We start from the raw sequence: 24,095 nt of genomic DNA on the forward strand, positions 1-24,095 counted from the left end.
CTAGTTTGATATTTTAAGTCTGTGCTATTAGATTATCTTTGTCTCCTGCCACATATCGGTTCCTTTCCTGTGATGGTCCTCTGTGGTCACAAGAGATATAAGAAAGATGTTACATTTAAGGAAAGAATGACTCATCCTGATCCTTTACCAAATCTAGAAAACAAATCATACTTATGTCAAAAAAATATGCATGTACCTGGCATTTTCTGCTGAGAGAATTAGCAGTGATTCAAGAGCTTGAATGAGTTTGGTCAAGGTCTGAAAATTGGACTGGTTCACTGATAATTTAAATTAAAAGACTATAGACTGCAGTGATGTCACACAAAATGATTGAGTGGGAAGCTTTAGAGGTCAGTCCCTCTACCAAGTCAGCCATTGACCTCGAAAGAGTATTTGGAGTCAACTATCTTGGAACTCTGGAACCTGATTGGGTGGAGGTGTGCTTCATGAAGGGATAGACTCCTGATCTTTCATAAGTGATTGCTGTGCTCACAAATGGACAATTCCTGCTCTCAGCAAACAACAATCTGCAATCCTTGAGGTACAGGACAGTGAGATTTCCAGGATACCACATTATAATACTCAGAATGTTCATTTCTCACACAAGAAAAAAATATGAAACATAAAGAAACAGGAAAGTGTGGCCCATTCACAGGAAAAAAAGGAATTGGACAGAAACCATCTCAGAGGAAGCTTAGCCATTGGAATTATAAGTTAAAGACATTAAATCAGGGCACCTGGGTGGCTGAGCATCCAACTCTTGATTTCGGCTCAGGTCATTATCCTGGGTTGTGGGATCGAGACCTATTTTGGGCTCTGTACTCAGCAAGGAGTCTGCTTCTCTCTCTCCCTTATCCTCTCCCTGCTTGCCCGTGCTTTCTCTCTCTCTCATTTATAAAATAAATAAACCTTGTTTAAAAAAAAAAAAAGGACATTAAGTCAACTGTGTTAAATATATTCAGTGAGCTAAAGGACATCATGGACAAGGAAATAAAGGTAATTGAGAATACAATGTCTGCACAAAATGAGACCATCAAGAAAGAAATTATAAAAAGGGAACAAATTCTGGAGCAGAAAAAAAAGTACAGTAACTGAAATGAAAATTTTTTTTTAAGATTTATTTATTTATTTTAGAGAGGGAGAGAGAATCTCAAGCAGAATCCCTGACACAGGGTTCCATCTCACAACCCTGAGATCATGACCTGAGCCAAAATCAAGAGTCAGGCACACAACCGACTGAGCCACCCAGGCACCCCTGAAATGAAATTTATTAGAAGGGTTTAGCAGCAGATGTGAGCAGACAGAAGAAAAGATCAGCAAGCTGAAGGTAAGACCATCAAAATTATTCAGCCTGAGGAACAGAAAGAGAAAATTATGAAAAATGAACACAGCCTGAGGGACCTGTAGGACATCATCAAGCATGCCAAATACACTTCATAGGAGCTCCAGAAGGAGAATATATAGAGAGGAACAATTGTGAAAATCTGATGTCCAGAAACTTCCAGAATTTAATGAATTTACACATCTAAGAAGCTTAATGATCTCCAAGGAGGATAAACTCAAGAAATCTACGCCAAGACACATTACAGTCAAGTTGTAGCTTGAATTTGCAAAGCAACAAGAACTTGAAAGCAAGATAATCAACTTGTCATATATAAGGGATTCTAAATAAGATTTTAACAGTTGATTTCTCATCAGAAATCATGGATGCCAGGGGCACCTAGGTGGCTCAGTCATGTGGTGTCTGCCTTTGGTTCAGGTCATGATCCTGGGGTCCTGGGATCGAGGCCCATGTTGGGCTCCCTGTTCAGTGGGGAGTCTGCTTCTCCCTCTCCCTCTGCCCCTCCACCCCACTCAGGCTGTCTCTCTCTCTCTCTCTCTCTCTCTCAAATAAATAAAATCTTTTTTAAAAAAAAAGAAATCATGGATGCCAGAAGACAGTAAAAATGATGATTTTTAAAGTCCTGAAAGGGGAAAAAAAAACCTTACCAGTTAAGAATTCTGTATCTGGCAGAACTATCCTTCGAGAATGAAGGAGAAATTAAGATATTTCCAGATGAACAAAAGTTGAGGGCAATCATTACCGGTACTCCTGCCCCACGGGAAATGCTAAAGGGAGTTCTTCAGTCTGAAGTGAAAAGACACTAGACACTAACTCAAAGCCGTAAGAAGAATACTGGTGTAGGTAACTATAAAAGCCAGTATTCTCTTTTGTTTTATCCTTTTTTTGAAATATATGATTTAAAATACAGAAACATGTGGGCCCCTTGGTGGCTCAGTTGGTTAAGTGTCTCCCTACTGGCTCAGGTCATGATCTCAGAGTCCTGGGATCGAGCCCTGTACCGGGGCTCCCTGCTCAGTGAGGAATCTGCTTCTTCCTCTACATCTGCCCCTCCCCACCATTTGTGCCTCCCCCCCCGCTTAAATAAATAAGTAAAATCTTTTTAAAATAAATGACAGAAACATGAAAGTTGTCATAACAGGCACACAATGTATATAGATGTAATCTGTGATAATAACAATGTAAAGGAGAAAGGACAGATTAGAACAGAGTGTAAACTATTGAAACTAAATTGATATTATTTAAATTAGGTTATAAATTTAAGATGTTAATTGTAATCCCCAAGGTAACCACTAAGAAAATAATAAATATACAGAAGAGGAAAGAAGAGGGAACCAAAATGATACATAAAAATTACATTAGGGGCGCCTGGGTGGCTCAGACAATGAAGCATCTGCTGTTGGCTCAGGTCATGATCTCAGGGTCCTGGGATCGAGTCCTATGTCCAGCTCCTTGCTTAGCAGGGAGTCTGCTTCTCCCTCTCCCTCTGCTCCTCTGCCCGCTTGCACGCTTTTTTTCTCAGATAAAATCTTTTTTAAAAAATTACATTAAAAATTCAACTAAATACAGGGACGCCTGGGTGGCTCAGATGGTTGATCATCTGCCTTCAGCTCGGGTCATGATTCCAGGGTCCTGGGATCAAGCCCCATGTCTGGCTCCTGGCTCAGAAGGGAGCCTGCTTCTCCCTCTCCCTCTGGATCTGTGTCTCAAATGAATAAATAAAATCTTAAAAAAAAAATTCAACTAAATACAAAAAATATCGGTAAATGAAGAACTGAACAATGGAAAAATAAATATACAGAAAACGAATGGTACATGGCGGAAGTAAATCTTTCCTTATCAATAATAACCAAGTCCTCTTCCCCAAGTATCTTGCAGACACAGCATGTACTTCTTACGTTGCTCCCATCTGCAGCTGTTTATGCCTAGTCTCTAGCTGACCTCTCCTGTGTTGTCAGGCTTGCTGGAGCTCAGCATCTTCTTTCTCTTCATTTAAAATTCAGGAAGCACACCTCGACCTCCCCCACGGTCTTTGATTTGATTTCTGCCTTGGCCATTCACCATGAGAGATTAAATTGGCTTCACTCTATTTTGTTTGCCTTTCTGATTCTTGCTGGGCAGCCTAAAACAGAACTGTCTTAGAATAAAGTTGAGGAACCTGCCAGCCGTCACCATTGGCCCTGGCTGTGACCTGAAGGAGGGGTTTGGGTTGTACCATCAGGCTGCCTGGTTTGCAGAGGGTTTTCTTTTAAAGACACACATTGAGGACTGTTGGTTCCCTCTGGTGTTGTGCTACTGCTGCTGGTGCTGGGGTTGGAGGAGGCCCCAGGGCCACTGCTAGGGGGCTGAGCTGGGGCTGGTGGTCCTTGACTCCACACGGGGTGTGGGGGACTGGCAGGCACTGTGGCCTTCTGCTCTGAGTTCTGGTGCTCCCAGGTGGGGATAGCAGGCTTGCTGCAAGTATTTTTTACTGCATCGTCAAGACACCTGCTAAACCTTCTAGGTTGGGGAAAGAATGCAACTGTTAGGGTTAGCAGAAGGGGAGGAGGGGCTTATTGTGATGGGAGTGGCCCTTTACCTTGGGTTTCTTGAGCTTGGGATCACTTAGGTGGCCATCGCACTCTCATACCTCTGTGCTGTTCATGAGTCCTGGATCTGGTCCCACCCATAGCCCATGTTCATCATCACTTTTGTCACCCCAGGGGTCCTTGTTGTCATGAGGCACTCTGTAAGATCTGAGTTTCTCTTCCTGGCCCATATTTATCCTTGGATCCCTCATAATATTTTCTAACGTTCCTCTATCACTGCAGTTGAGGGTCATCAGTTTTCTCGAGGTTTTCACATTCAAGAGATAAAGAACATTGGAATGTGGTATTGCCCCCTCAGGATCTGCTTCCGTAGCTCCCTGAAGTCCTCTCCCACAAAAGGCAGGGACACCAGTAACCATGGTGACAGAATGATTACCATGCTTCACACATCCACCATAGTGGATTTGGGGGGGTGGGGGCAGTGGGAGAGAGAAAGAGAATCTTAAGCAGGCTCCATGCTGGGCGATGTGGGGCTCAAGCCCTGAGATCATGACCTGAGCCGAAATCAAGAGTTGGGCACTTAACTATCTGAGCTGCCCAAGTGACCTTGGATCATTGTACTTTTGTCACAGGAAGGGTTCTGGGGTAGTATAAGGGAGGCTGTTACAGTTGGTGTTCTGCTTATGGCCAGTGGTGAACTCACTGCTGAGGCCAAAGTCTGCAATTTTTACATTCAGCTGAGTGTCACAAAGAAGGTTCTCTGGTTTCAGGTCCCTGTGAATTATACCATTCTGGTGGCAGTACTGCACAGTGGATACTAGCTGCTGGAATTTGCCTCTGGCCTCTTTCTTTGTCATGTGGCTGTGGTCCATTGTAAATAAACATGTCTCCTCCACTAACGTACTCCAAGACAAGGAATAGTGCTTGCTCAGTGTCAGTCACCTCAGCTTTACCATATTGGTGTGATTCAAGGCCTTTGTGCTGTGTGCGTCTTAGAAAAGTCCCTGGAAACTGGGGGTGCTCTGCTGACTGTTTTTTTTTTTTTTTAATTTTTTATTGTTATGTTAATCACCATACATTACATCATTAGTTTTTGATGTAGTGTTCCATGATTCATTGTTTGTGCATAACACCCAGTGCTCCACACAGAATGTGCCCTCTTTAATACCCATCACCAGGCTAACCCATCCCCCCACCCCCCCTCCCCTCTAGAACCCTCAGTTTGTTTTTCAGAGTCCATCCTCTCTCATGGTTCGTCTCCCCCTCCGACTTACTCCCCTTCATTCTTCCCCTCCTGCTATCTTCTTCTTTTTTTCTCTTAACATATATTGCATTATTTGTTTGAGAGGTACAGATCTGTGATTCAACAGTCTTGCACAATTCACAGCGCTCACCATAGCACATACCCTCCCCAGTGTCTATCACCCAGCCATCCCCTCCCTCCCACCCCCCACCACTCCAGCAACCCTCAGTTTGTTTCCTGAGATTAAGAATTCCTCATATCAGTGAAGTCATATGGTACATGTCTTTCTCTGACTGACTTATTTCACTCTCTGCTGACTGTTCTTAATGACCTTCACAGCCTCTGTCCCAGTCAAGATGTGCTGGGCCAACCTCACCATTGGCAGTTACCCTGGCCAGTGATCTCGAGGAGCTCATAATTTTAGATATGGGTAATTTGTTAGCAGAGATGGCTGTAAGGCCGTGCTGCATGGTGATCTGCTAACTGTACTAACTGGTGATACTAATTGTGCTAACAACACTAATACTAATGATATAAAATAATAATTACACTTAGACTATGCTAACAAAAGAATAGAAATGAGAAAAGAATGAAAAATAAGAAAGTAGAACAAAGAAAAATAAGATGGAAAGAAAAAAAGGAGTAAACAACCTGTCAGGTTACTAAAGTCCATCAGGTCACCAGAAATCAGCTTTCTGAGCTATAAGGACCAAAAACCTAGGCCTAGACAGGGGCCCAAATGGGTCTTTGTAATTCCATCACAGTGGTGCAGGGCAAGAAATGGGCTGATAATGGCTGGGGATAATCTACAATGGTTTTCTTTCTTTTTGGTCTTGACCTTTTTGCCTTTTTTTTTTTTTAAGATTTATTTATTTGAGAGAGAGGGAGAGAAGAGAATCTGAAGCAGACTCCCTGCTGAGCAGGGTGCCCAGTGCAGGGCTCAGTCTCACAGCCCTGAGATCATGACCTGAGCTGAAATCAAGAGTCAGATGCTTAACTGACAGAGCCACCCAGTCAGGGTTTTTTTTTCCCCTTAAAGGATTCCAAAGAGCTTTTTGTTTAGGTGGATCATTATTAGAGAGTAATGTTTACTTTATTGAAAATTAAAACGTGTGGTGCTTCAGTGGGCTTTTTCTTTCTTGTTTGGAAATCTGTAATAATTTCTGGCTTTAAAGACCTCAGTGTTTACACTGAAAATACTCGTTTCATTTTGCTTAAACTCTGGTCCCAAAATGATGATACAACTCTGTTAGCATCACAGTACTATAGGAAAGGGTTTTGTTGCATACGACACAATAAGGTACGTTATTAATATCTGTAAAACTGAGGGGTAATGACAAGGAAAATAGCTATAGAATACACACAAAAGGAAATGAGAAGGGAGTTACAATGTTTTACTACAAAAAATCAGCTGAACACAAAAGAAGATAGTCATGCAGAATAATCAAAAAGCTATAAGGCCTATAGAACACAAACACCAAAGTGACAGAAATAAGTCCTTATCAGTAATTTCTTTAAATATAAATGCATTAAACTCTGAAAAGACAGATTGGCAGATTGGATAGAAAAACCTGATCCAACTATTTATTTACAAGAGACTCAGTTTAGATCCAAAGACACACAAAATTTGAATATGAAAGAGTGGGAAAAGATAATTCACATAAATAGTAACCAAAAGAGAGCTGGTTTTATTTCAGCTGTACTGAAATGAGTCAAGATAAATTTTTAAAGATTTTATTTATTTGTCAGAAAGAGAGCACAAGCAAGGGGAACAGAGGGAGAGGGAGAAGCAGACTCCCCGCTGAGCAGGGAGTCTGATGCGGGGCTGGATCCCAGGACCCCAAGATCATGACTTGAGCCGAAGGCAGACAGATGCTTAACTGACTGAGCCCACCCAGGTGCCCCTCAAGATAGATTTTAAATAAAAAAAATTTACGAGAGACAAAGAAGAACATATGTTAATAAAAGGTTCAGTACAGCAAGAAGTTAAAATAATGGTAAACATTTGTTACATCTAATGATAGGTCATCAAATTATATGACGCAGCCCTTCCCTTTTGTGGCCATCACTGAAGCGCCAGTGGCCAAAATGAAGTTCAATCCCTTTGTGACTTCTGACTGGAGCAAGAACCATAAACGGCATTTCAGTGCACCTTCCCAAAAAATTTGCAGGAGGAGCATGTCTTCGCCTCTTTCCAAAGAACTGGGACAGAAGTAAAATGTTCAGTCCGTGCCCGTCCGAAAGGATGATGAAGTGCAGGTTGTGCGAGGACACTACAAAGGTCAGCAAATTGGCAAAGTAGCCCAGGTTTACAGGAAGAAGTATGTTATCTACATTGAATGAGTACAGCGAGAAAAGGCAAATGGCACAACTGTCCATGTGGACATTGACTTTAGCAAGGTGGTTATCACTAGACTAAAACTGGACAAAGACTGCCAAAAGATCCTTGAACATGAAGCCAAATCTTGCCAAGTAGGAAAAGAAAAGGGCATATATAAGGAAGAAAGAATTGAGAAGATGACAGGAGTAATCTTATATGCAACTTTAAATAAAAACTGTTACAGGGGCGCCTGGGTGGCTGAGTCGGTTAAGCGTCTGCCTCTGGCTTGGGTCATGATTCCAGGGTCCTGGGAGCCTGCTTCTCCCTCTCTTTCTGCTGCTCCCCCTGCTTATGCTCTCTCTCTGTCCGTCAAGTAAATAAAATCTTTTTAAAAAAATAAAAACTGTTAAAATGAAAAAAAATTATATGAAGCAAAAATTGACAGAACTGAAGGGAGAAATAGGTAATTTCACAATGATATTCAAGAGTGGGTAGAACCAGAGAACAGAGAAGTGAGGAAATAGAGAACTTGAACAACAGTAACCCAGCCAGATCTAACAGACACACATAGGACCCCACTCAACAACAGCGCATGCATTCTTCTCAGGTGCACATGGGACCTTCTCTAGGACACACCTGGTGTTAGGCCACAATTTAAAGGTTGGTGGCAAGATAGATACCATAAAAATTTCTCTTCTGACCACAGTGAGATGAAGTTGGAAATCAGTAACAGGAGGAAAACTGGAAAATTCACAAATCTGTGGATGTAAAACAGCACACTCTTAAAGAACCAGTGGGCCAAAGATGAAATCACAAGGGAAATTTTTAAATACTTAAGAGATGAATAAAATGAAAACACAATATACTAAAACTTATGCGACACAGCAAAGCAGAGCTAAGGGGGAAATTCATAGTGATATATGCTAACATTAAAAAAAAAAAAGGAAACCTCTCTTTTAAGATTTTAGTTATGTATTTGAGAAGGAGCACACACAGGCGCGGGGGTGGGGGGTGGTGGTTCGCAGAGGGGGAGGAGTGGGAGAGAATCGCCAGCAGACCCCGGACTGAGCACAGAGCCCCATTCAGGGCTCAGTCTCACAACCCTGAGAATTATGAGCTGAGCCGAAACCAAGAGTCAGATGCTTAACCAACTGAGCCACCCAAGAAGAAGCATCCTCTAATCAGCAACCTAACTTTACTTCCTGTGGAATTAGAAAAAGAACAAACCCAAAGCTAGTAGAAGGAAAGGAAATAATAAAGATTAGAGCAGACAGATTTCCGGCTGGATTGACTGAGAAAAAAAAAACCCTCCTATTTCTAAAATCAGAAATTAACTCTGTGGGGATGTTACTACCAGTTCTACAGGGGGAAAAAAGGATTATAAGAGAGTCCTATGAACACTTGTACACCAACAGATTTAATAACCTGGATGAAATTAATAAGGTCCTGGAAACACAAACTACCAAAACCAACTCAATAAAAATCATACTTGTCAAGTAAAGAGATCAAATCAGGGGGTGCCTGGGTGGCTCAGTTGGTTGGGCGACTGACTGCCTTCGGCTCAGGTCATGATCCTGGAGTCCCTGGATCGAGTCCCCGCATCGGGCTCCCTGCTCGCCAGCGAGTCTGCTTTGCCCTCTGACCCTCCCCCCTCTCATGTGCTCTCTCTCTCTCAAATAAATAAAATCTTTAAATAGAAAAAAAAAAGAGATCAAATCAGTTACCCAAAACCTACCAACAAAGAAAAGCCCTGGACCTGATGTATTCACTGGTGAATGCTAACATTCAAAGAACTAACACCAATCCTCACATTCTTCCCAGAAATCAAAGAGGGAGGAACACTTACTAAATCATTCTGTGAGCCAACATTGCTCTGATACCAGGACCAGGCAAAGGCTACAAAAAAAGTTAAACTACAGGTCAGTAGCCCTTATAAACAATGACTCAAAGATCTTGAGTAAAATACCAGCAAACTAAATATTAAGCCGCCTGTTAAAAGGATTTATACACCATGAGCAAGTGGGATTTGTTCCTGGAATGCTAGGATGATTGCACATTGAAAAAGTGATCAATATAGTACACCACATTAACAAAGTGAAAGGAACAAGAAAAACACATGATCATCTCAATTGATGCAGAAAAAGCCTTTGACAAAATTCAGCCTTCCGTGACTCAAAACACTAGGAATAGAAGATGATCACTTCAGTATAATAAAAGCCATATATGAAAAGCACCCAGTGAACATCATAGTAGTAAAAGACTCTGATTTAGTTCAGGGAAAAGGCAAGGATGCCCACTGCCTCCACTTCTATTCATAATAGTACTAGAGGTTCTAACCAGAGCAGTTTGGCAAGAAAAGGAAATAAAAGACATCCAAATGGGAAAGGAAGGAGTAAAATTATCTCTGTTGCAGGTGACATGATCTTATATATGTAGAATATCTGAAGATTTCATACTAAAAAATAAAAACCTGTTAGAGCTAATAAACTAATTAATCAAAGTTGCAGGATAGAAAGTGAGAACACAAAAACCAGTTGCATTTCTATATACTAACAATGAACTATCCAAAGAGGAAACCAGGAAAACAGTTCCACTTAAAATAGCATCAAAAAAAGTAAAATTAGCTTGGTAGGAAAGACGGATACCATCTGATTTCATTCATATATGGCATCTAGGAAATAAAACAAATGAGCAAAGGCTAAAACAAAGAGAGACAAACCAAGAAACAGACTGTTAACTATAGAGAACACACTGATGATTACCAGAGGGGAGGTGGGTGGGGGGGGGATGGGTGAAATTGGTGATGGGGATTAAGGGGTGCACTTGTGATAAGCACTGGATGATGTATGGAAGTGATGAGTCACTATATTGTACACCCGAAACTAATACAACACTGCATGTTAACTATACTGGAATTAAAAATTTTTGAAAACTGAATTTTAAAAATTAACTTGGTGTGTGAAAGACCTATAAACTGAAAACTGTAAAACTGCTGGAAAAAATTAAACAAGATATAAAAAGACATGTCACGTTTTTGGGTTAGAAAACTTAATTTTATTAGGATGACAATACTCCCAAAGCCTTCTACAAATTCAGTTCAATCTTTATTAAAATTTCAGTGACTTGTTTTTCACAGAAATAGAAAAATGCATCCTAAAATTCATAAAGAAAATCATGGGACCCTGAATAGTGAAAACAATCTTAAAAGCTCAAAACAAAGTTGAAGTCTTCCCACTTCATGACTTCAAAACTTTCTGCAAAGCTATAATAAAACATTGTGGTACTGGCATAAGGATACATGTGTAGATCAATGGAATATAGAGCCCAGAAATTGACTTTCACGTACAGGATCAGTTGAACTTCCACAAAGGTACGAAAAGTCCCATTTAGTGGTAAAAGGACAGTGTCTTCAACAAATGGTAATGGTACTGGGGAAACATCTACCTGCAAAAGAAGAGCTTAACCCTTACCTATCACCATGTGCAAAAATTAGATCAAAACCAAAGAGTTAAAAGTATAAAATTCTTGGGGCGCCTGGGTGGCTCAGTTGGTTAAGCGACTGCCTTCGGCCCAGGTCATGATCCTGGAGTCCCAGGATCGAGTCCCGCATCGGGCTCACTGCTCAGCAGGGAGTCTGCTTCTCCCTCTGACCCTCTTCCCTCTTGTGCTCTCTCTCTCATTCTCTCTCTCAAATAAATAAATAAAATCTTTAAAAAAAAAGTATAAAATTCTTAGAAGAAAACTTAGGGGAAAAATTATGACTTTGGATGACAGTGATTTTGTGGCTATGACACTGAAAGCACAGGCAACAACAGGAAAAACAGGTAAATTGGACTTTATCAAAATTAAAAACTGTGCTTCAAAGGACACTATCAAGAGTAAAAAGACAATCCCCAGAATGAGAAAATATCTGTAAATCATATATCTGATAAGGAGTTCATATTCAGAATATTTAAGAACTCCAACTCAATAACAAAGCACGATTCAAAAGGGGCACAAGACCTGGATAGACATTTCTTCAAAGAAGATATGCAAATGGCTAATTCACACCACAAAAATGCATATCACTAGTCATTAGGGAAATACAAATTAAACCTACAATGAGATACCACTTCACACTGGCTATGATGGCATTTATTTTATTTTTTATTTTTTAATTAACATGTATTTTTGTTTCAGGGGTACAGGTCTGTGATTCATTTATCTTACACAATTCACAGCACTCACCACAACACATACCCTCCCCAGTGTCCATCACCCAGCCACCCCATCCCTCCTGCCCCCCTCCACTCCAGCAACCCTTAGTTTGTTTCCTGAGATTAAGAGTCTCCTATGGTTTGTCTCCCTCTCTGGTTTCTTCTTGTTTCATTTTTTCCTCTCTTCCCCTATGATCCTCTGCTTTCTCAAATTCCATGTATCAGTGAGATCATTTGATAATTGTCTTTCTCTGATTGACTTATTTCGCTTAGCATAATACCCTCTAGTTCCATCCATGTCGTTGCAAATGGTAAGATTTCAATTTTTTGATGCCTGCATAATATCCCATTGTATATGTATATGCCACATCTTCTTTATCCATTCATCTGTAGATGGACATCTGGGTTCTTTCCATAGTTTGGCTTTTGTGTACATTGCTGCTATAAACATTGGGGTGCCCGTGCCCCTTTGGATTACTACATTTGTATCTTTGGGGTAAATACCCAGTAGTGCAATTGCTGGGTCGTAGGGTAGCTCTATTTTCAACTTTTTGAGGAACTTCCATATTCTTTTCCAGAGTGGCTGCACCAGCTTGCATTCCCACCAACAGTGTAGGAGGGTTCCCCTTTCTCCGCATCCTCGCCAACATCTGTCATTTCCTGACTTGTTAATTTTAGCCATTCTGACTGGTGTGAGCTGGTATCTCGTTGTGGTTTTGATTTGTATGTCTTTGATGCCAAGTGATGTTGAGCACTTTTTCATGTGCCTGTTGGTGATGGCTGTTATTTAAGGTGGGGGGGGGACACCTGGGTGGCTCAGTCAGTTAAGCGTTAGCATCTGTGTCTGCTTCTGGCTCAAATCATGATCCCAGGGTTCTGGGATTGAGCCCCGCATTGGCTTGGGCTCCTTGCTCACTGGGGAGTCTGCTTCTTCCTCTGCCACTCCCCCTGCTTGTGCTTTCTCATGCTCTTTCTCTCTCTCTCAAATAAATAAATAAATACATAAATAAAACACGTGTTGGTGAGGATCTGGAGAAATTGGGACTTTTGTCTATTGCTGCTAAGAAGTTGAAACGGTGCTGGCGCTATGGAAAGCTGGTTGGTTGTTCCTTAAAAGTTTAAACAGAGTTACTGTATGTCTTGGCAAACCCACTTTTAGGTATATACCCAAAAGATTTGAAAACAGGATCTCAAAACAGATACTGATATACTGTTGTTCATAGCAGAATTATTCAAGAGAGTCAAAAAGTAGAAACAACCGCATCATCAGCAGATAAAAGAATAAATAAAACACATTTTATGTTAACTAACTTGAATTTAAATAAAATAAATAAAAAAGGATAAGCAAGATGTATTTACTTGCAATGGCGTATTATTCACCATATAAAAGAATGAAGTTCTGATGCATGCTACAGTGTAGATGAAATTGAAAACATCATGCTGAGATATGCCATACATGAGGACAGATACCCACTTCCATGAGCTATTTAAAAAAGGAAAATTCATAGACAGAAAGTAGAATAGAGATTATTAAGGGCTAGGGGAGCAGGACCTGCATAATCATTGCTTAATCTGTATGGAGTTTCTGTTTGCCGTGATGAAAAAAGTTCTGGAAATAGATGGTGATGTTGCACCACAGTGTGATGTTCTTACAAATGAAATTAAGATCAGTACCTTCTCTTCATACAGACTCTTCCTCTCAAATAAAGCCAGACTGCATCTTAACTGATGGATCTCTGACCTTGAAATGTGATTTCATAAATTATGTATTACCACCTCACAGTGTGCTCAGCTGTGCAGTGTGATGTGGTGGAAAAGCATGTGTAGTTATGGAATATGGAATGTTCATCCCTTTTCCTTTTTGTCATGGTAGTTTTGTGTTTCCACCTTGAATTAGTATTTAGCAATGATGTTTCTAAAATGTGGTCCGAAACAAGCTGTGCATTGGTGATCCAGTTTGGCAGGCAGTCTTTATTTTGCCAAAATCTTAACTAGCACAGTTTCAGTCCTTTTAAACCTTCTCTTCAATAACTTTAGAAATAGAAGGAAAGTGTTTTGAAACTTTTGACATTTCTGTTCTGTAGCATTTCCTTTTCAGCCTAAAGAGTTGGGCCTGTGCTTGAGCATTACGGTTCCCCATTTTTTTACCTGAAACCTCAAATGGGTGAGCTTCTGTTAGCTTTTCATATCTAACCCTGGCCGACTGGTTAATTTTATGTGGCAGCTTGACTGGGGCAGGGATGCCCAGTTATTTGGTTAAAGCATTACTCTGGATCTATCTGTGAGGGTCTTTCTGGAAGAGATTAATATTTGAATCTGTAGACTGTGCAAAGCAGATTGCCCTCATCCCAGTTGTTAGAGTCCTGAATAGAACAAAAAGCGTGAACAAGAGAAAGTTCACTCTATTTGAAGGTTTTCTTGTGCCTTCAGACTCAGACTGGATCTTATACCATTGGCTCTCCTGGTTGTCAGGCCCTCAGATTGCAGATCTCGGGACTCCTTGGCCTCCATAATTGTGTGAGCTACTTACTTGTAATAAATGTCACTTATATAAACTTTATATATGTATATATATAATCCTGTATGTATTTATGTGATCTTATACATTGTTACATATGTAAATCATATACATGAAGTTTATTTTTTTAAAAGATTTTATTTATTTATTTGACAGAGACACAGTGAGAGAGGGAACACAAGCAGGGACAGAGGGAGAGGGAGAAGCAGGCCCCCAGCCGAGCAGGGAGCCCTATGCAGGGGCTCGATCCCAGGACCCTGGGATCATGACCCGAGCCGAAGGCAGACGCTTAACCTGAGCCACCCAGGCGCCCTGGTATATGAAGTTTATTTTTAACAATATATTTTAAATCTCACTTGAAGGTAATTGGCAAAATATGACCTTATATATATGTTGCCAGCAGAGCCATTAGGTTCTCTTTCTCCATCTTGGTGGTTCTGTTTCTTTGGACAACCCTGACTAATAAACTTGACATTAATAATAGAGTCACTCTTTTAAGGACAGGTCCCAGAGCATCCTTATACTGATCCTTTACATACCTCTGTTTCTCAGATACTTTTTTTTTAAATTTTATTTATTTATTTGACAGAGAGACACAGCGAGAGAGGGAACACAAGCAGGGGGAGTGGGAGAGGGAGAAGCAGGCTTCCCGCAGAGCAGGGAGCCCGATGCGGGGCTTGATCCCAGGACCCTGGGACCATGACCTGAGCCAAAGGCAGTTGCTAAACAACTGAGCCACTCAGGCGCCCTGTCAGATACTTTTTTTTTTTTTTTTTTAAGATTTTACTTACTTGTCAGAGAAAGAACGCACAAGCAGGGAGAGTGGAAGGCAGAGGGAGAAGCAGACTCCCCACTGAGCAGGGAGCCCAGTACCTGAGCTGAAGGCAGACACTTAACCGACTGAGCCACCCAGGTGTCCCATGTTTCTCAGATACTTGTTACAATTCAGAGAACTAGTGTCTGGTTTGTGAACAGCCGGATATACTCTGGCAGAAAGTCAGTTGAGTCACCTAACCAGCAGGCTTTTGATGGTTAAGCCTTTGAGTAAAAGTGAGGAAGTTCATCCACCAACCATAACAGAAGTGAGATGTAGAAATGAAAGGATGGGTCGCTTTTGGGTGAGTGAGAGCTACAGGAAAACCCTTAGTCTCTAGGTTAATGGATTCAAAAACATTTTAGACTAATGGTAATTGAAATCTTTTTAAATCTAATCCTCTTTGTGGGGGTGCGGGGGAGCAAGGCAAAATCATGTCATTCCCTATGTCAGTCCCGTACTGACTTCAGGTAACTTGTGTATCTATGTAAAGTGTTTTATTGTTTGCAAAGCTGCTTCACCTGTATTTGCACATGGAATCCTCCCTACAACCCTAAGAGGTGGTCAGGAAGGCTCTCACAAGTGAGGAAGAAAATTGAGTTGTAGATGTGAGAATTTGTTTATAAAGCTAAGGAGGTTAAAATGGTAAATTTTATGTTATGCATATTTTACCACAGTAAATCATAATATAAGTTATAATACAGTAAGAATGCTTTCTATAGCTTTATGCTAGAAAATTTGAAAACCTCTTGGGGTGAGGTTACTTTTGGCAATATTGAGCTAAAAAGGACAGGTCAGTTTGTTCTAGGCTACAGGTAGGTTTTGTTGTGTGAAGATTAAAGATGAAAAACAGTAAGGGTGAAGGATAAGGGAAGGGGAGAAGATGGAAACTTAAGGGTTTTGCTCACCCTTCCCATGTTTACCAGTATTCATTCCCTTTCAGGCCCTTCTTCCCCAACATAATAAACTAAACCATGTTATGTATTCTTTATTACAAACCTCTCACCCACTTCTTAACTTTCTAAAGTGTTATTACAGCTGCAGCCATCTAAAACACACAAACAAAAACAGGCAGGAATAATAGAATGATGTGAAGGATTACTTAAATCTGAATTAGTAGTCAGGGCCTTCTTGCCTGGAGAGGGGGACTGACAACTGGTTAAGCACACCTTGGCTTGGTTTGAGGCATTTCTGCATGTTGACATTCCCTGGCAGGTCTAACCAGCCCCTGTGAAGTTGGGGGATCCTGGGGATTACTCTTTAACCAGATTGTGATCTGATCAGAGATCATGCTCCAACAGCACTGCTTCAGGAAGCTACCCTTCCTCTAATGTGGAGTAGCCGTCTCTTTTTAAAATACACGAACACACACACTCCTACCTAATTTCAGCAGTTGACCCTTGAACAATGCAGGGCTTAAGGGTACCAACCCTGCATGTGGGTCAAATTCTAGTATAACTTCTGACTCTCCAAAAACTTAAGTAGTAATAGACTACAGTTGACAGAAGCCTCACCGATAAAGAGTCGATTAACACTTGTATGTTACATATATATATTTAAATATATATTTTTATATATATTATATACGTGAGTGTTTTTACAATAAAGTAAGCTAGGGAAAAGAAAATACATTTACAGTACTGTACTGTAAAAAGTCAACATATAAGTGGACCCACACAGTTCAGACCTGTGTTGTTCAGAGTCAACTGTATTTGGTTGAACTAATACAAAGTAAATTAGAGGGGTGCCTGGGTGGCTCAGTCAGTTAAGCATCTGCCTTCCGCCCACATTGGGCTCCTTGCTTAGTGGGGAGTCTGCCTCCATCTACCCCTCACCCCTGCTCATCCGCACATGTGCGCTCGCTCTCTCAAATAAAATCTTTAAAAAAAAATAAATAAATTAGATATTATCATGACACTTCACCCCTAAATGCTTAAGTCTTTTCATCTAGAATGTGGTCCCTTCCCTCTCCCTCCTTTTATGTCATTACCTTTAGCTTTGAAGAAATCAAGCCAGTTGTCTTAATAGAATGTTCCACATTCTGGGTTTGGCTGGTTGTATCATTTGATATTTAATGTGTTCCTCTAGCCCTGATATGTAGATCTAAGCTTGGGTAAATTTAGGTTATATGTTTTTGATGAGAATATTTCATAATGTCTGATTGTCTCACTATTAGTGAAGATAAGTTTAATCACTATATTAAGATGGTCACAGCTATATACAGCTCTTCCTTCCCAACCTCTGTGATTAGGAAGTGATCTGTGAGGTGCTGTTTTGGTGACATGTAGATCTTTAGTTCCCTAAACCCACCTTTCACCTATGGCATTAGCAATCATTGATGATCTTGATCTGAACCTTTCATTTTCATTAAGGTTGCAAAATGATTTTTTTCTGTTTCAGTCATTCCTTCTATATTCCTTTTTTTTAAGTCTCCATGCCCATCATGGGGCTCAAACTCATGACCCTGAGATCATGACCTGAGCCAAAATCAGGAGTCAGACACTCAACTGACTGAGCCACCCAGGAGCCCCTCAAAACTTTCTTGTTAAACAGCTGGTTCAGGTTCTGTCCTCCGGAGTAATGCAATTTGGCAAACATTTATTTATTCTTTACTGAGGCTGCTGTTTTTGAGTGTCTGATTCAGTGGAGCACATCAGTGTTAACGTTAATTTTTTGCTTGTGTAGGTAGAGAGGCCAACTGAAGACAGCGATTTGTTCAGTTTAGGAGGCATTATTTAATTGTGTTTTCCGAGTTGGGTTAGGGAGGAGGGTAGGTGGGAGAAGGGGCAAGAAGGCCATTCCAGTTAAAAACAGTGTCACCGGCAGATTCAGAAGTAGAAAAGTCTAGGGCACTGGAAAGGGTCTGAGTTTGGCAAAGTGAGAAAGTTGTGGCTAAGAGCGCTGTTTCTTTCCGGGGGTGGGAACAGTGTGTGCAGTCCAGGCTGTCTCTGCACTACTCATCACTCACGTGGACTGGCTGGGAAGAATTACCAGAAGGATACTGGAGAGAATCTTAGGGAATTCGTTTCCAGCCCAGCTTAATGGGAGGGGGAAGGTTGTCATCTCTGTGGAACACTGCATGGGTTCTCATCTCTCCCTTTTTGATTTCTTTAGGTTCCCTAAGGGTCCAAATGATTCTGCTTTCTCAGAGCTTGTTCTCTGTTCAGCACCAAATGTTGGTACACAGTTAGGTGGTTTCCTCGTTTTTGGCTGTTATGAATAATGATGCTGTGAACATTTGTGTGCAGGTTTTTGTGTGGATGTATCATTTCATTTCTCTTGGGTTCGTCTCTAGGAATGGAATTGCTGGGTCATAGGCTGACTCTATGTTTAACTTTCTGAGGGACTGCCAGACCTTTGCAGAGCGGCTGCACCAGTACACCTTTGCCCCAGCAGTGTGTGGGGTTCCAGTTTCTCCACATGCTCATCAGCACTTGTTACTGTCTGTCCTGATTATAGTCATCCTAGTGGGTATGAAGTGGGTTCTTTTCTTTCGACTTTCACCTGGGTTTTACTTGCCTGACACCATCTGTTGCTGCAGTTTTTGTGCCTAGTGCTTGGCACTGCTTGACCATGCTGCATGTTGGCATTCAGATTCCATTGTGAGTCTGAATGGTTCAGCCCCTACGATGGATTGACTTTCTTTTCAGTCAGTTGTTTACCTCTAGTCTAATCAGGAGTTGCTGGGTTTGGGTCATAGTACAACAGAGATGCTCTTTATAGGAGCTGGGACTAGGAAAGTATGGAGAGGCAGGTTACAATAGAAGGGGAAGTTGGATGTGCTAAGCAAATAGAAAGGGAGCTAGGGCCAAGCCTGGGAGGGCTGGAAGAGTTAGCCCGAGGAACTCTGACTGTGGTAGCTAACACTATGTATTTGTAGCAAAACAGGCTAAATACAGCAGGGCAACTCTGAAGCTGAGGAAATACAAGAGGCAGGAAGTAATGAGGATTCAAACTGGGGTTGTACAAATGAAAAAAAGAGGTTTGGGGAAGATTAGTTATGTGTAGGACTAGAGCAGATGTAATGGTTAGGGTAGAGGAACATAGGAAATAGTTTTGAGTCTGAGAACAGGAGAGAATGTTCCCCTTGGGCAGATTTGGGTGGGTGGAAGGTTTCTGTATGTAATGTGACTCTAGTGCTAACAGAACAACAAACGTGTATGCAGCAGAAAATTAAGAAAAGCCTAAACCGGAACCCAGATTTGACATCCTGAATGAAGTGGGAAGTGTTGCAAGGTCACTGCTTCTTCCATGTCATCCCCTCAGATACCTGCAGATAGCCCCTGATTATCTTCTCTTTTTTGTAGAATAGCTTAATTGAGGTATAACTGCCATATAGTAAACTGTATGTATTTACACTATACAGGTTGAGTTTTGACGTATGCATGTGTCTGTGAAGCTGCACCACAGTCAAGATGATGAACAAATCCATTACCCCAGAAGTCTCCTAATGCTCTTTTATAAATCCTCCCTCCTGCCTACTTCCCCTTCCTTACCCATCCCCAGGCAACCACTGACTTGTTTTCTAGTTTGCATTTTCTGGTATTTCATTTAAGTGGAATCTGTGTATGTACTTTATGTATATGCACATACTGTGGATGTACTTTTGGGGGAGAAGTGTCTGACTTGTTTCACTCAACAGCATTATTCTGAGATTCTTCCATGTTAAATGTATCAATAGTTCATTCCTTTTTATAGCTGAATGGTATTCCATTATATAGATGGGTCACAATTCTCCATTCTTCAATTGTAATGGACATTTGCTTCCAGTTTTTGGCTATTACAGGTAAACCTGTTATGAACATGTGTGTGTACAAGTCTTTGTCTAAACATAAGCTTTCATTTCTCTTGGGTAGATACTTAGGAGGGGAATCGTTAAGTCATCCTTTCAAGGTTCGTTTTAGTTTTTTTTAATTTTTAATTTTTTTTTTTAAGATTTGATTTATTTGTCGGAGAGAGGGATAGAGTGAGAGCACAAGCAGGGGGAGCAGCAGGCGGGGAGAAGCAGACTCCCCTCCCAGCAAGGAGCCCGATGTGGGACTTAATCCCAGGATTCCCGGATCATGACCTGAGTCAAAGGCAGATGTTTAACTGAGTGAGCCATGCAGGCATCCCATGTTTTAGTATATTCACAAGATTGTGCAACCAACACATTTCATTCCAGAACATATTTTCATCACCCCAAAATGTATGTTTAATTTTTTTTATATTTAATTTTATTTTTCTATATATATAAGTTTTTATTTCTTTACAATTTTGGGAATGCAGTTTCTTTTTTTTTTTTTAAGATTTTATTTGTTTATTAGAGAGAAAGCACATGGGGGGGGAGGGTCAGAGGGAGAAGCAGACTCCCTGCCGAGCAGGGAGCCTGATGCGGACTCGATCCAGGGACTCCAGGATCATGACCTGAGCCTAAGGCAGTCGATTAACCAACTGAGCCACCCAGGTGCCCATATGTTTAATTTTTAAAATGGTTTTTCTGTCTTACATTCCCACCAGCAATACTGCTCCACATCCTCCAGTTGTTCCATATCTTTACCAACACCTGGTGTGGTCATTAAAATTTTTTTTAGCCATTCAAGCAGGTTGGTAGTTTTTATCTCATGGTTTTTGCATTTCCATAATTAGTAATAACGTTGCTCATCTTTTCACATGCTTATTCATCTTCCGGTGAAGTATCTGGTTAATCTTTTGCTTATTTTATTGAGTTGTTTGTTTTCTTTTTTTTTTTTTTAAAGATTTTATTTATTTATTTGAGAGAGAGAGAATGAGAGATAGAGAGCACGAGAGGGAAGAGGGTCAGAGGGAGAAGCAGACTCCCTGCTGGGCAGGGAGCCCGATGCGGGACTCGATCCCGGGATTCCAGGATCATGACCTGAGCTGAAGGCAGTCGCCCAAACCAACTGAGCCACCCAGGCGCCCAGTTGTTTGTTTTCTTACTGAGTTTTAGAGTTCTAAGTCTGTTGTCAGCTATGTGGATTGCATATATTTTCTCCATATTTGTCTTCTCATTGTATTAACAGTGTCTTTTGAAGAGCAGAATTTGTTTATCCTGATGAAGTTCAGTTTGTCAGTCAGTCCTTCTACACATTGTGCCTTTGGTGTGATACCTAGGAAATCTGCCTAGCCCACATTTCTGACAATCTTGAAATAGGACTAGATTTTAAACTAAGCGAAGGATCTCAGTTAGGTGCCCAGGGGGCATTTACATTTATCATCTGTGTCCCTCACCAGATACGCTGGAGAGTCAGAAATTGTAGGAGTAATAAATAAGCCAGTTATCAAAGTAGTCAGTTGCTCAGTCACCCATCCATTATGTGAGCATGCCTATACTTAGCTAGCTCTAAAATGATACAGGGTTCCTCATCCGCATCTATCTCCCCCCGTTTTCTAACCTAGCTCTTTCTGCTGTCAAATGAATGCCTAAAGAAAAAGAATCAACATTAACTGAAGAAAAGTAAAATTTGGAAGGCAAATCCCCTTTCTCTTCCTAAAAAATCCAAGTACACAAATGACTGTATTTTTTTTATATAAATAAAGCAAATATTACACTACTCCTCTTTTCCATGAAATATTTAAGAACTTTGTGGTTTTGAAGAGTTTCCTGAGCCTGGGCTTTTCTCCCTGTGGAGTTTTCCATCTTTGGGTGTGGCTGGACTCCCTTTGTAAAAGGTGTAGTTGCAGAGCCCATTAGAACCCTGAAGGTATAAGGATTGCTCTCTATTCCCTTCTGGTCCATGCCTTGCTTTGCTAGAGAAGGAATCCTATTTTGCTTGAGATGAGGAAGCTTTTGACCAATTGCTACTACATACACTTTTTTTTAAGCCTCTCATGTTCCTGCTCCTGTCACGTAGATGTTCCCAGTTTTCAGGTCTTTTTGCCTGAGTTTTTCTTCCTTCCCTTTTTAGCCATGTTTCCTTTCTTACTTCCTAAATTCCTAAGGAGACCTAAATTTGGTTGAACACTTATTCTATTCTTATTGGCCATTAGTTTGTTTAGGCTCCATTGTTGTAGATTGTACTTTGGCATAGGTGTCCTGGCTGAGGCGTATCGTTATCCCTAAGGGCTGTGTTTGCTTATTGTAGATGCTCCTTTCTTGATTGGACTCTTGCTGCTGTTTTTCTTATCCTTAAATGTTAAGAAAGGATATATTTTTGTTAAGATTTATTTATTTATTTGAGGGCGCCCGGGTGGCGCAGTCTTAAGCGTCTGCCTTCTGTTCAGGTCATGATCCCAGGGTCCTGGGATCGAGCCCCACATAGGGCTCTCTGCTCAGCGGGAAGCCTGCTTCTCCCTCTCTCACTCCCCCTGCTTGTGTTCCTGCTCTCGCTTTCTCCCTCTTTCAAATAAATAAACATAAAATTTTAAAAAAAGATTTATTTATTTACTTGAGAGAGAGAGAGCATGTGTGCTGGAGGGGGGAGGGGCGGAGGGAGAGGGAATCTCAAGCAGACTCCCTGCTGAGCGTGGAGCCCAGATGTTGGATGTTGGACTCAATTCCATGGCCCTGAGACCATGACCTGAGCCAAAATCACAAGTTGGAGGTTCAACCAACTGAGCCACCCAGGCGCCCCAAGAAGGGATATGTTTTAATTTTAAGTTCTATATTTGGAAAATTTCCTCAGTCATGGGGCTCATCTCAAATAAGAGTGAAGACTAAAATATGTTCTGTAATTGCACTGGTTGAAGGACTGAATTGGAGAATGTTGTTTTACCAGGAGCCAGTAGTAGCTCCAGAAATTCCAGAGGGGGGGAGATACTGAGCTTAACACCACTTAATGGTAATGTATCAGGCATCGGTGTCTCTGGTTCCTTTACATCTTCATTCTCATTCTTCACAGAAGCACAGAAAGATAAAACTATCCACAGATGTTATAGAATTCACTATAAAAGGCCCAAGGAGGACAGATTATTTACCTCAACTTGCCCAAGTAAGTTTCAAAGCCCTTGGTTGGTCTATTATCCCAGAGTTTGTGTTGCATCTGAATAAGGAGCAGATCTGAGCTGCTTTTGGGGAAGAGTATTGAGCACACTCCTGAAGCCATAGCATTCCGACCAACCTTTGTATGACCTGCTTTGGATTATTAGGAATCTCATCACTCCTCGTAGTCTCTCCTTCTGAAGATAAACCAAACATACTTAAAACTTTGTTAGAAATGTTAGCTGTTAAATCTATGATCCTTTTCAAGAAAAGGTAAGATCATGACTGTCATCTGAATATGAAATGAACACGTCAAAGGTTTTATTTAATTAATTGAAGAAAACGGGGAAAATGTTACAACCAAAGAATACAAAGAACAGATGTTAAATGTAAGTCAGTAAAGTTGAAAGGAACATGCACATGAACACAAAACTGGCTCTTCCACAGGGGAAGAGAATTCTCCAGCAGAATTCATTTGTGTATCCACAGGGGTTCTTCTCTACAACTTACAGTTGGGTCACAGGCAGTGGAAGGCTAGAGTCGACACAAAAGGAAGTGCTCTTCCTTTTGTCTAAATAATGTATAGTATTATGTAAATAATGTAAAGTCTAAATAATGTATAGTTTCCCACTGGAGACATCCCATGCTGCTTTTAATTTCAAGTTTGCCTACAGAATATGAGAATCTATAATACTCTTCTCTACTTTCTTTTCTTTCATATTCAAGTTTTTAAATACTTGTTTAAAAATGGTTTAGGATGAGACTTTCTAAGTCCCAGTGATTACGTATCAGGGGTAATCTAATTTGTTCATGTGTTTTGGAGACATGATATGAAGTATGATGTTTTTTAATTTTTTTAACATTTTATTTATTTATTAGAGCTCGAGGGAGGGGCAGAGGCAGAGGCAGAAGCAGACTCCCTACTTAGCAGGGAGTCCAATGACCTACTTAGCAGGGAGTCCATGACCTTGGAGTCATGAGCTGAGCCCGAGGCAGACGCTTAACCAACTGAGCCACCTGGGTACACCTTAAGGCTCATGTACTTAAAAACCATTTTCTCTTTTGAGTATCTGTTCTGAGGATGGTAGCCACTGAGCTTCAGCCCTTCAGACAAGTTGTGAGACTTGGGGTACTCCTGCATTCTTAGTATCTGACTTGAAGAAAGAATCAAGGGTTTAGAAGTCTGTAAAACCGTAAATGTTGGGTAAGAGTA

General features: G+C 40.9%; 1 protein-coding gene and 1 pseudogene across 2 annotated transcripts in view; both read left to right on the forward strand.

Annotated features, from left to right (window-relative positions):
- The window catches only part of RAB7A (RAB7A, member RAS oncogene family), a 76,180-nt gene that overhangs the window by 18,447 nt on the left and 33,638 nt on the right, over positions 1-24,095 (forward strand). The gene's annotated exons all lie outside the window — the stretch shown is intronic.
- Positions 7,169-14,150, forward strand: LOC114207624 (large ribosomal subunit protein uL24 pseudogene; annotated as a pseudogene).

Source organism: Eumetopias jubatus, unplaced genomic scaffold, assembly GCF_037043125.1.
Source record: "Eumetopias jubatus isolate StellerSeaLion01/CBP00866 unplaced genomic scaffold, mEumJub1_p1.0 scaffold_1, whole genome shotgun sequence".
Classification (NCBI taxonomy): domain Eukaryota; kingdom Metazoa; phylum Chordata; class Mammalia; order Carnivora; family Otariidae; genus Eumetopias; species Eumetopias jubatus.